Raw genomic sequence first — 13,126 nt, 5'->3', positions numbered from 1 at the left:
TTAGAATCCGTCCTTATAGAGTTTTCCCTTCTTACTGTTTCATAAATACGGTGAAGATCCTGAAGGAAGGACGACAACTTCATCATGATGACCTGAAGCAGACAAATGAAGACATCAATGTAATGGATCGACCTCTTCGAGAAGAGCAACTAAGACCGAGAAGAATCGTTAGAATTTGTAACCAGATCCCTTCCCCCTTACTCCCGGTCCTTAAATCTTGGGACGAGATTTCTTGTAGTGGAGGAGATTTGTGACACCCCGATAGTTAAGCTACAGTAGTTCCCTGCTAATGATGCCACGTCACCACGGTTACTGTTGTCGATCTCGCGATGGTTCAAAATCGATACAAATTTAAATTTAAAATTGAGGCAAACAATAAAATTTTCAAACCTTAAAATAAAAATGTTCAGTTTGTACTAAATATTACATAGATAATTATGTTGTAGAAGACACAGTTTTATAAAATGCATAATATTTTAAATTGAATTAAAACAGAAGAGAAAATAAATAAAAGGAAAGAAAGAAAACCCCGGGCCTTCCCCCTCCCCTTCGGCCGTTTGGCCCAACTGGGCATCCAACCCAGGCTGGCCCAGCCGCACCAACTAAACCTCCCCACCCCCCGAAACCCTAGCGTACACCCCCACTCCCCCACTCCTCCTCACCACATCGCCCACTCCCCCTGATCTGGATCGAGATCGGGGGCTCGACCCCGACGCCGCCCGGTGCTGCCCCGCCGTCGCCGCAAACCACCCTGCCGCCCTCGTCGCCGGCGGCCCGGTCGCCGCCCCGTCCACGTCCTCCTCGCCGGGATGCTCGCGTCACCGACCTCCTCCCCAAAGGCCTCCGTCGAGCCCGCTGCCATTCCCCTGCAACTAATGTGAGCAGGAAACCGCCCTCTCCTCTGTCTCCCATGCACTCGCGCGCGCACGCCCTCGCCTCGAGCTCTGCTGCCCCGGCCACCCGAGCGCGCCCCTACCTCCCCTGCTCGCGCCCTCCCCCCTTGCTTGTCCCGCGCTCCGCCTGCGACCTAGCCGCGCCCCCTGGTCACCGGTCACGCTTGCGCGTGGCCTCGCCCCGCTCGTCGCTCGCCCCGCCTGCCGTCACCACTGCGGGCCGCGCCCAAGGCTGTGGCCGTTCGCCCGGCGCCCCGCACCGTTCGGCCTCCTCCAGCTGCTGCTTTCTGCCGCGCCGCTGCCTCTGCTTCTTCTGTTGCTGCTGCCGCACCTCGCTCGCCCGGCCGGCTTCCCCCGCGCCGTCTGCTGCGCCCGCGTGCGTCGCCCGGCTCCACCCCCCCCCCCCCCCCCCCCCCCCCCCCCACCGCGCTCGCCACTTGCGCTCTGGCCGCGACCCGCTCCCCCCCCATCTGCTCGCTGGCCGGCCTCCTCGCCGCGGCCGGCGCCCTCCCCTGACCACGCCGTGGCCGCCGTCCCCACCCGGGGCCGCGCCCTCCCTCCTGGCGGAGTTCGCTCCCCTGGAGGCCATGGGCGCACGCCCACGCCCAGCGCCCGCTAAGGCCTTTGTGCCACTGCACGCGGGGCCCACGCCCCTAGAACGTTTTATAAAAAAAAGTAATCTAATTAATTGTAGTTAATTAACCTAATCATTTAACTAAATTAATCAATCCTGATTAGTTAGTCTTAGTCAATGACAATCGGGCCCCACCGTTAGTTTGACCGGTCAACAGTCAGAGTTGACCGCTGAGGTCATGCTGACATCACGCTAACGCAATAAATAATTTTTCTAATTAAATTAATTTAGTAATTCCAGAAATTAGTTTAAATCTTTGAAAAATCATGGAAAATAATCCATAGCTCGGATGAAAATACTTTGTACATGAAAGTTGGTCAGAACGACGAGATGAATCCGGTTACGCAGCCCGTTCGTCCGCCACACATTCCTAGCATAGCAAACACGCAACTTTCCCCCTCCGTTTCATCTGCTCGAAAACGCGAAACACCGTGGATACTTTCCCGGATGTTTCCCCCCTTCACCAGTATCACTTACTACCGCGTTAGATCACCCCTGGCACCGCGTATTGCCTTGTTATATTTTGTGATGCTTTGTTTGCTCCGTATTTACTATTTCTTCCCCTCTTCTCTCCGGTAGACTACGAGACTGACGCCGCTGCTGGTGCCCCGATCAACTACGTTGTTGACGACCCCTCCTTCTTGCTAGAGCAACCAGGCAAGCCCCCCTTGATCACCATATATCGCCTATTCCTTCTCTCTACTGCTTGCATTAGAGTAGTGTAGCATGTTACTGCTTTCGGTTAATCCTATTCTGATGCATAGCCTGTCATTGTTGCTACAGTTGTTACCCTTACCTGCTATCCTACTGCTTAGTATAGGATGCTAGTGTTCCATCAGTGGCCCTACACTCTTGTCCGTCTGCCATGCTATACTACTGGGCCGTGATCACTCGGGAGGTGATCACGGGCATATGCTATATACTTTATACTGTTACATTACTTATGATACTGTTCGGAGATGGGGGCTGAAGGGGCAGGTGGCTCCATCCCGGTAGAGGTGGGCCTGGGTTCCCGATGGGCCCCGACTGTTACTTTGTGGCGGAGCGACAGAGCAGGTTGAGACCACCTAGGAGAGAGGTGGGCCTAGCCCTGGTCGGCGTCCGCGGTTACTTCAAAATAACACGCTTGACGAGTTCTGGGTATTTGATCTGAGTCTGGCCATTTGGTCTATACGCACTAACCAACTACGTGGGAAAGATATGGGCACTCGACGTCGTGGTATCAGCCGAAGCCTTCGTGACGTCAGCGACTGAGCGGCGCGGACGTGACTTCCTTTGTAATGGAGGTTGCTAGGTCTGCTTCTGACCGCCCTCGCAACGTGCAGGCGTGCAATGGGCGATGGGCCCAGACCCCTGCGCCATAGGATTTAGACCGGCGTGCTGACCTCTCTGTTGTGCCTAGGTAGGGCTGCGACGTGTTGATCTTCCGAGGCCGGGCATGACCCAGGAAAGTGTGTCCGGCCAAATGGGATCGAGCGTGTTGGGTTATGTGGTGCACCCCTGCAGGGAAGTTTATCTATTCGAATAGCTGTGATCTTCGGTAACAGGACGACTTGGAGTTGTACCTTGACCTTATAACAACTAGAACCGGATACTTACTAAAACACACCCTTTCAAGTGCCAGATATAACCCGGTGATCGCTCTCTAACAGGGCAACGAGGAGAGGATCACCGGGTAGGTTTATGCTATGCAATGCTACTTGGTGAACTTACCATTTATTCTCTTCTACATGCTGCAAGATGGAGGCTGCCAGAAGCGTAGTCTTCGACAGGACTAGCTATCCCCCTCTTATTCTGGCATTCTGCAGTTTAGTCCACCGATATTGCCCCTTTACATAGATACCCATGCATATGTAGTGTAGATCCTTGCTTGTGAGTACTTTGGATGAGTACTCATGGTTGCTTTTCTCCCTCTTTTCCCCCTTTCCATTCTACCTGGTTGTCGCAACCAGATGCCGGAGCCCAGGAGCTTGACGCCACTGTCGACGACGACTCCTACTACACCAGAGGTGCCTACTACTACATACAGGCCGCTGACGATGACTAGGAGTAGTTTAGGAGGATCCCAGGCAGGAGGCCTGCGCCTCTTTCGATCTGTATCCCAGTTTGTGCTAGCCTTCTTAAGGCAAACTTGTTTAACTTATGTCTATACTCAGATATTGTTGCTTCCGCTGACTCGTCTATGATCGAGCACTTGTATTCGAGCCCTCGAGGCCCCTGGCTTGTATTATGATGCTTGTATGACTTATTTTAGTTTTAGAGTTGTGTTGTGATATCTTCCCGTGAGTCCCTGATCTTGATTGTACACGTTTGCGTGTATGATTAGTGTACGATTGAATCGGGGGCGTCACAAACCAGCCCCTCTCGCCGCCGGCCGCGCACCCTCCCCTACGCTCCGAGATCTGTCAGGTGCCTGTGGACGACGCCCGCGACGACTGGCTCCTCGCCCGTGGGCGGAAACGCCACCGCCCTTCCTGGCCGCGGCGTCCTCGTCACGGGCCTGGAGATGCCCCTCGCCAGCCGCTGTCCTGGCTCCGGGAGGGCGAGTGCCCCAGGTGCCTCAGCCCCGGCCACCCGCGCTCGGACTGCCGCTTCTTCGGGCACAAGGCCCGTGTCGTGGAATTGTCACGACAGATGTCCTCAAGCTAGGACTTAGTCGTGGAGCCATCGCCGCTAGGAAGCTTGAAGGGGTTAACGGGACAAGGAACACGAGGGTTTATACTGGTTCGGCCCCTTACGGTGAAGGTAAAAGCCTATGTCCAGTTGAGGTGGTATTGATTAGGGTTTCGATGACCAGGGAGCTTAACTGCTATGCCTGGCTCTCGATGAGATCTTTCTTGTCCCTAAACCGCTGCCGGGTCATCCCATTATATAGGGAGGCTGACGCCCAGCAACTCTCAGAGTCCCGGCCGGCTCATAAGAGTGTCCGGCTCGGACTCTCGACTATTCTTGCCTTACACTACAAGTTCTACCATAATAATGATTGTAACTACGGGCCTTAAGCCATATCCGGGTCTTAAGCCCATCTTTGGCCCACCGTCTTCAAGCTTGGCGCCGGGCTTCTGGCGATGACCATTATGAGTAACCCGGCCCCTTCTGGCGGGTGACTCTAAGGTCTATATCCTCAACATTAGGCCCCAGATTGATTTGAGCCGGCTCATGTCAATCTTCAATCCTTTCGATAGAAAAAATCTCCGGCTTACCATTGTGTGAAGGCCATAACCCGGCGTGACGTCATCCTCTGGACTCCTGGAAATCCGCCGTGACGTCATCTTCCATTAAGCCCGTTTTTTACTCCACCAGATCTGCAACGGATCTTATCTTTACTGCCATCCCGAAAATCGAGGCGTTTCATGGGGAGATAACCACGCCGCGGTCTCCTCGTTTCTCGCGCCCACTTATGAGCTCGCCCTTATAAATAGCCCGGCCCGACGGGCCTTCAGCCACTCTTCTTCCTCCTCGCGCCACTGTTCCTCTGCTCGAGCTCGAACTCCGCCGCCGCCGCCGCGCCCCCGGTCTTCGTCAACCTTGGCCGCTGCATCACCCTGACTCGGTCTAGACAAACGGCTGCGACCTCCGTGACTCACCAGCCCCTGTAAGTTCTTGCGGCCCCGTAGAACAGATCCGCCATGCAGCTTCTTCCTGTTCTTCCCATGTTCTTCGCCATTCTTCGCGGCCCTCAGTAGATTTGATTTTTACTGCCTCTTTTTGATCTTAGACCTGTATAGACCTGCCGCGGTAGCTGTTTGGCACTCATTTCAAATGCAAGTAGATCTCTTTTTACTGCATAAAGGCCTCATTCGAGCTCAAGAACTCCCCTGCGTCTGTTTTTAGGTCTAGAAATTTTCCTTTTGACCGATTATTTTGATCCAAATTATTTACTGCCATGTGTGAAACCTGTTTTCACCACACTTAGTGAAAAACTGCACTTGTTGAGTCATGGCGGTTTACAATTCCGATTTAAAGAAACCACGCGCCGTAGAATCTTCCGACTCAAAGGAGACCATGCGCCATAGAATTTTCCGGCTCATCTGTGATAAGACCGTAGTCAATCGAATTACTCTCAATACCTCGGGCGGCTTAAATGACCCGGTGCACTTACACATATGTCATTAGTCCCCTTCATAAGCCGCCACCTTAATATTGAACTGTAAATTTCCTCCGGCTTATAATTAAACCGGACGTTTTCCTTTTATCATAGGCTGCCGACTTTCACCATGCCTCCCAAAGCTCCTAAAGCCTCCATCACTTGCAATTGGATGAGGTCCAATGTCACCAACGAGACTTTAGCAGATTTTGTCAAGTCAGGTTATCTGCCCAAGAAGGACGTCATGTCCTACCGTGCCCCCGACCCATCAAAGGAGAGACCACAGCCAAGGGACGGGGAGGTGGTCATTTTTGCGGATCATATGAGCCGGGGCTTCGCTCCGCCCGGCTCAAAGTTTTTTAGAGACGTGCTGAACTTTTTTGACCTGCGGCCACAAGATATAGGACCCAACTCGGTGTCCAACATATGCAATTTCCAAGTGTTCTGCGAGGTTTACCTGGGAGAAGAGCCCAGCCTGCTGCTCTTCAGAGAGCTCTTCTACTTGAACCGCCAGAACGAATGCGCCAACGGGCCAAGTTTGGAGCTAGGCGTCATCTCCATTCAGAGACGGAGAGACTGTCTTTTCCCTTACGCCGAGCCGCCGAGTCACCCAAAGGACTGGAACCTGACGTGGTTCTATTGCCAAGACACGTCGCCGGCTGACGAGAGCCCGCTGCCCGGCTTTCGCCCTTCACGTTTGGAACCGACTCACCCTCTGTCTGACAAGTTAACTCAGGCAGAGCGCCAACCTCTGCTCCCCACCATCAACAAGATCAAGGCTCTCCTGGGCAATGGTCTCAATGGAATCGACCTGGTCCGGGTCTGGATCTCATGGCGGGTGATCCCATTGAGCCGCCGCCCCGGCTTAATGTGCGAATACACGGGCCGAAAGGATGACCCCCAGAGACACAGCCGCAACGATCTCCCTGAAGATGTTGCTGAGGATATGACCAAGGCTCTTTTGAACGAGAGCCTGGCAAACTGCGGGAGGACCGGGTTAGCCCCCTTCTGCAAGACCAACCCAGCCCCAGCAGTAAGCCGCTGATCTGAACATCTTATCTTCTTCTGTATATAACTTTCATCTGAATCTTTTAAGAAATCATCATTGTATTTTTCAGGCTGATGACAAATTTTGGAAGGTCAAATATGACCCATGAGGCGGCCAAGAAGGCCAGAAAGGCGAAGAAAGCCGCCAAGAAAGCCGCTCCCCGTAAGAAGGGAAGTAGGCCTACTGCTTCTGAGCTGATGCAATTAAGCGACAGCTCCGAGTCAGAGGTAACCCCTGAGCCTGTAAGCTCTTGCTATATCTGCTGTTTATTTCTGTCCGCCTTATCAATACTTTTCCTCAACAGGATGACACCGGCGCAAGTAACCCGGTGGTTGAAGAGGTAATGTCACTTTCCTCCGACTCGGAGCCCTTGCCAAGGCTAAAAGTCCGAAGGGTAACCCGGAAAGTAAGCTTTTCACATCCTTTAGCTTATCAAGATCCTCAATTTATTTTGAAGCGACAGGTTCATGAGAGCCAGCGTCACACCCGGACCAACAAGGACGCCGACCTCTCCTCCGGGTTACCTGACGCATCGAGGAAGCGCCGAACTGAGGTTATCTCCAACTTGTACCCTTTTCATCCTTTGGCGGGTGTTATACGTCAGCCGCTCAATTCTTCTGACTCAAATTATCAGGAGACTTCCCCCTCTTCGGGCGACTCTATGCAGTCGAACCTGCCGGCTTTCAAGACTGTGCCCGGGTAATAATAATCATCTTATGTTGTACTTTGTCTTTACTTATACTTTTGTGCTTAACCTTTCTGTCTTTTCAGTGCCCAAGCAAAACTCAGCAAAAGGGCGAAGAAGAACAAGCCGGTCGATGAGCCGGACTTGCCTGAGCCAGAGGCAGCCGCTCAAGAACCGCCAGCTGCCTCTGCTCCTGAGGCCGCTGCTCCAACCAACAAGCTCGTAGCAGAAGCTTCTGTTAACCCGGAGGCCTCCAGCTCGGCTCAACCAGCAGATGACCCGGACGGAATTTGTTGAGCCGGGGAGACCTACTGCACTGGCCAAGTGTTCTGCCAAGGGGGAGTTGCTTCAGCCCCGCCGGGTTAATCTGGACCTCACCGACTACACCAACCTGAGCATCGGAGAGCTCGTCTCCGGCTACGTCAGCCAAGTGCACAAAAGCCGGGATGCTGAGATTGCCATGGTGAACCAGATTCAGCAGAAGTCTGAGGTATTATTCTTCTGTCTTCTTACTTACCGCATAGTTACCTTTACCATGCTAGCCCCCAAGTCGACAACTTATGACTGAATACGTTGTAGACTTAAGTTCCGGCTTACTCAATTGAACCGGCAATTTGTAGATAGAAACGTTCAATATGCATTAGCCCCCAAGTGCCAAGTGTCTTTGCTTGGAAAGTGCTTGGGACATTTAAGATTGTATAGTAACTGTTCATCTTATGACCCGGAAATTCTGCAGGCTGCTGGCAAGAAGCTTGAAGCTGACATCGCTGATCTCAAGACCCGTCTAAAGACGCAAGAGACGGAGACCCGGAAAGCAAATGCCAAATTTGTGTCCAGCATTGCTGCACAAGAAAAGCTGAAGACAGACTTCGATGCTGAACGGAGAGCCTGGGCCGAAGAGAAGGCTGCTCTGGTAAACCGGGCCGAACAGGCGGAGAAGGCTCTCTCGGAGAAGACCGCCGAACTCTCCGGCTTGAAGCGCCAAGTGTCCCAGATGGTTGCCGCAATCTTCGGTAAGTCATCTCACCAGCTTTCATCAAGTTTAGAATCTGTATATCTCATAACTCATCCTTGTTGGCGGCTTATCTTACTCTGTTAAACAGGTCCTAGAAGCGCCAACCTTAACCAGAGTGTGGTAACCAAGCTGAAGGCCGTGTACACCCTGGTGGAGCAACTCTACACCGGGTCACAGCGTGCCTTGGTTGTGGTGGCCCTATCCAAAGAGGTGCTGACTCACCTGGCGGAAGTGCTTCGCCGGCTCGCCGTTCTACCTCAACGTATCCAAGAGCTGCGACGGGCCTCTGCAAGAGCCGGAGCTATCGCCACGCTGAGCCGGGCCAAGGCTTTCCTTCCAGAGTTAGACCCGGCGGACATCGCCCTCGGCTATCCAAGTTTGAAGGTGTTGGGAATCGTAGCATAATTTTAAAATTTTCCTACGCTCACCAAGATGCATCTATGGAGTATACTAGCAACGAGGGGAAAGGAGTGCATCTACATACCCTTGTAGATCGCGAGCGGAAGCGTTCCAATGAACGTGGATGACGGAGTCGTACTCGCCGTGATCCAAATCACCGATGACCGAGTGCCGAACGGACGGCACCTCCGCGTTCAACACACGTACGGTGCAGCGACGTCTCCTCCTTCTTGATCCAGCAAGGGGGAAGGAGAGGTTTATGGAGATCCAACAGCACGACGGCGTGGTGGTGGATGTAGCGGGTCTCCGGCAGGGCTTCGCCGAGCTTCTGCGAGAGAGAGAGAGACGTGTTGCAGGGGAGGAGGGAGGCGCCCAAAGCTGTAGGTTGCTGCCCTCCCTCCCCCCCTTTATATAGGCCCCCTGGGGGGGCGCCGGCCCAGGGAGATGGGATCTCCAAGGGGGGGCGGCGGCCAAAAGGGGGGGGGGGAAGGGGTGCCTTGCCCCCCAAGGCAAGGGGGAAACTCCCCCCCCAGGGTTCCCAACCCTAGGCGCATGGGGGGAGGCCCAAGGGGGGCGCCCCAGCCCACTAAGGGCTGGTTCCCTTCCACTTTCAGCCCACGGGGCCCTCCGGGATGGGTGGCCCCACCCGGTGGACCTCCGGGACCCTTCCGGTGGTCCCGGTACAATACCGGTAACCCCCGAAACTTTCCCGGTGGCCGAAACTGGACTTCCTATATATAATTCTTCACCTCCGGACCATTCCGGAACCTCTCGTGATGTCCGGGATCTCATCCGGGACTCCGAACAACTTTCGGGTTTCCGCATACATATATCTCTACAACCCTAGCGTCACCGGACCTTAAGTGTGTAGACCCTACGGGTTCGGGAGACATGCAGACATGACCGAGACGCCTCTCCGGTCAATAACCAACAGCGGGATCTGGATACCCATGTTGGCTCCCACATGTTCCACGATGATCTCATCGGATGAACCACGGTGTCGAGGATTCAATCAATCCGTATGCAATTCCCTTTGTCAATCGGTATGTTACTTGCCCGAGATTCGATCGTCGGTATCCCAATACCTTGTTCAATCTCGTTACCGGCAAGTCTCTTTACTCGTACCGCAATGCATGATCCCGTGACTAACCCTTAGTCACATTGAGCTCATTATGATGATGCATTACCGAGTGGGCCCAGAGATACCTCTCCGTCACACGGAGTGACAAATCCCAGTCTCGATCCGTGCCAACCCAACAGACACTTTCGGAGATACTCGTAGTGCACCTTTATAATCACCCAGTTACGTTGTGACGTTTGGCACACCCAAAGCACTCCTACGGTATCCGGGAGTTGCACGATCTCATGGTCTAAGGAAAAGATACTTGACATTGGAAAAGCTCTAGCAAACGAAACTACACGATCTTTTATGCTATGCTTAGGATTGGGTCTTGTCCATCACATCATTCTCCTAATGGTGTGATCCCGTTATCAATGACATCCAATGTCCATAGTCAGGAAACCATGACTATCTGTTGATCAACGAGCTAGTCAACTAGAGGCTTACTAGGGACACGTTGTGGTCTATGTATTCACACATGTATTACGATTTCCGGACAATACAATTATAGCATGAATAATAGACGATTATCATGAACAAAGAAATATAATAATAACCTTTTATTATTGCCTCTAGGGCATATTTCCAACAGTCTCCCACTTGCACTAGAGTCAATAATCTAGTTACATTGTGATGAATCGAACACCCATTGCGTCCTGGTGTTGATCATGTTTTGCCCTAGGGAGAGGTTTAGTCAACGGATCTGCTACATTCAGGTCCGTATGTACTTTACAAATATCTATGTCTCCATTTTGAACACTTTCACGAATGGAGTTGAAGCGACGCTTGATATGCCTGGTCTTCCTGTGAAACCTGGGCTCCTTCGCAAGGGCAATAGCTCCAGTGTTGTCACAGAAGAGTCATTGGTCCCGACGCATTGGGAATCACCCCTAGGTCGGTAATGAACTCCTTCATCCATACTGCTTCCTGTGCTGCCTCCGAGGCTGCCATGTACTCCGCTTCACATGTAGATCCCGCCATGATGCTTTGCTTGCAACTGCACCAGCTTACTGCTCCTCCATTCAAAATATACACGTATCCAGTCTGTGACTTCGAGTCATCCAGATCTGTGTCGAAGCTAGCGTCGACGTAACCCTTTATGACGAGCTCTTCGTCACCTCCATAAACGAGAAACATATCCTTAGTCCTCTTCAGGTACTTCAGGATATTCTTGACCGCTGTCCAGTGTTCCTTGCCGGGATTACTTTGGTATCTTCCTACCAAACTTATGGCAAGGTTTACATCAGGTCTGGTACACAGCATGGCATACATAATAGACCCTATGGCCGAGGCATAGGGGATGACACTCATCTCTTCTATATCTTCTGCCGTGGTCGGGCATTGAGCCGTGCTCAATTGCACACCTTGCAATACAGGCAAGAACCCCTTCTTGGACTGATCCATACTGAACTTCTTCAATATCTTGTCAAGGTATGTACTCTGTGAAAGACCAATGAGGCGTCTTGATCTATCTCTATAGATCTTGATGCCTAATATATAAGCAGCTTCTCCAAGGTCCTTCATTGAAAAACACTTATTCAAATAGGCCTTTACACTTTCCAAGAATTATATATCATTTCCCATCAATAGTATGTCATCCACATATAATATGAGAAATGCTACAGAGCTCCCACTCACTTTCTTGTAAACACAGGCTTCTCCATAAGTCTGTGTAAACCCAAACGCTTTGATCATCTCATCAAAGCGAATGTTCCAACTCCGAGATGCTTGCACCAGCCCATAGATTGAGCGCTGGAGCTTGCATACTTTGTTAGCATTCTTAGGATCGACAAAACCTTCCGGCTGCATCATATACAACTCTTCCTTAAGGAAGCCGTTAAGGAATGCTGTTTTGACGTCCATCTGCCATATCTCATAATCATAGTATGCGGCAATTGCTAACATGATTCGGACGGACTTTAGCTTCGCTACGGGTGAGAAAGTCTCATCATAGTCAACCCCTTGAACTTGTCGATAACCCTTAGCGACAAGTCGAGCTTTGTAGATGGTCACATTACCATCCGCGTCCGTCTTCTTCTTAAAGATCCATTTGTTTTCTATGGCTCGCCGCTCATCGGGCAAGTCAGTCAAAGTCCATACTTTGTTTTCATACATGGATTCTATCTCGGATTTCATGGCTTCTAGCCATTTGTCGGAATCCGGGCCCGCCATCGCTTCTTCATAGTTCGAAGGTTCACCGTTGTCTAACAACATGATTTCTAGGACAGGGTTGCCGTACCACTCTGGTGCGGAACGTGTCCTTGTGGACCTACGAAGCTCAGTAACTTGATCCGAAGCTTCATGATCATCATCATTAACTTCCTCCCCAGTCGGTGTAGGCACCACAGGAACATTTTCCCGCGCTGCGCTACTTTCCGGTTCGGAAGGGGTGACTATCACCTCATCAAGTTCCACTTTTCTCCCACTCAATTCTTTCGAGAGAAACTCCTTCTCCAGAAAGGGCCCGTTCTTGGCAACGAAGATCTTGCCTTCGGATCTGAGGTAGAAGGTATACCCAATAGTTTCCTTAGGGTATCCTATGAAGACGCATTTTTCTGACTTGGGTTCGAGCTTTTCAGGAGTTTCTTGACATAAGCATCGCATCCCCAAACTTTTAGAAACGACAGCTTAGGTTTCTTCCCAAACCATAATTCATACGGTGTCGTCTCAACGGATTTCGACGGAGCCCTATTTAAAGTGAATGCGGCAGTCTCTAAAGCATAACCCCAAAATGAGAGCGGCAAATCGGTAAGAGACATCATAGATCGCACCATATCTAATAGAGTGCGATTACGACGTTCGGACACACCATTTCTCTGAGGTGTTCCAGGCGGCGTGAGTTGTGAAACTATTCCACATTTCCTTAAGTGTGCACCAAACTCATGACTTAAATATTCTCCACCACGATCTGATCGTAGGAATTTTATTCTCCTGTCACGTTGATTCTCAACCTCACTCTGAAATTCCTTGAACTTTTCAAAGGTTTCAGACTTGTGTTTCATCAGGTAGACATACCCATATCTACTTAAATCATCAGTGAGAGTGAGAACATAACAATATCCTCCGCGAGCCTCAACACTCATTGGACCACACACATCGGTATGTATGATTTCCAATAAGTTGGTTGCTCGCTCCATTGTTCCGGAGAACGGAGTCTTGGTCATCTTACCCATGAGGCATGGTTCGCACGTGTCAAATGATTCGTAATCAAGAGACTCCAAAAGTCCATCTGCATGGAGCTTCTT

At 51.5% G+C, this 13,126-nt stretch overlaps 1 long non-coding RNA gene across 1 annotated transcript; it reads left to right on the top strand.

Annotated features, from left to right (window-relative positions):
* The first annotated feature begins 663 nt into the window (after positions 1-663).
* On the top strand, positions 664-3,808 carry LOC141041641 (uncharacterized). The gene is made up of 3 exons (XR_012202472.1): positions 664-877; positions 2,107-2,184; positions 3,480-3,808. It is a non-coding gene; the product is annotated as an uncharacterized lncRNA (long non-coding RNA).
* Positions 3,809-13,126: the final 9,318 nt, after the last annotated feature.

The sequence above is a fragment of the Aegilops tauschii genome, chromosome 1 (genome assembly GCF_002575655.3).
Source record: "Aegilops tauschii subsp. strangulata cultivar AL8/78 chromosome 1, Aet v6.0, whole genome shotgun sequence".
Classification (NCBI taxonomy): Eukaryota; Viridiplantae; Streptophyta; class Magnoliopsida; order Poales; family Poaceae; genus Aegilops; species Aegilops tauschii.
This window is presented reverse-complemented; position numbering and strand designations above follow the sequence as displayed.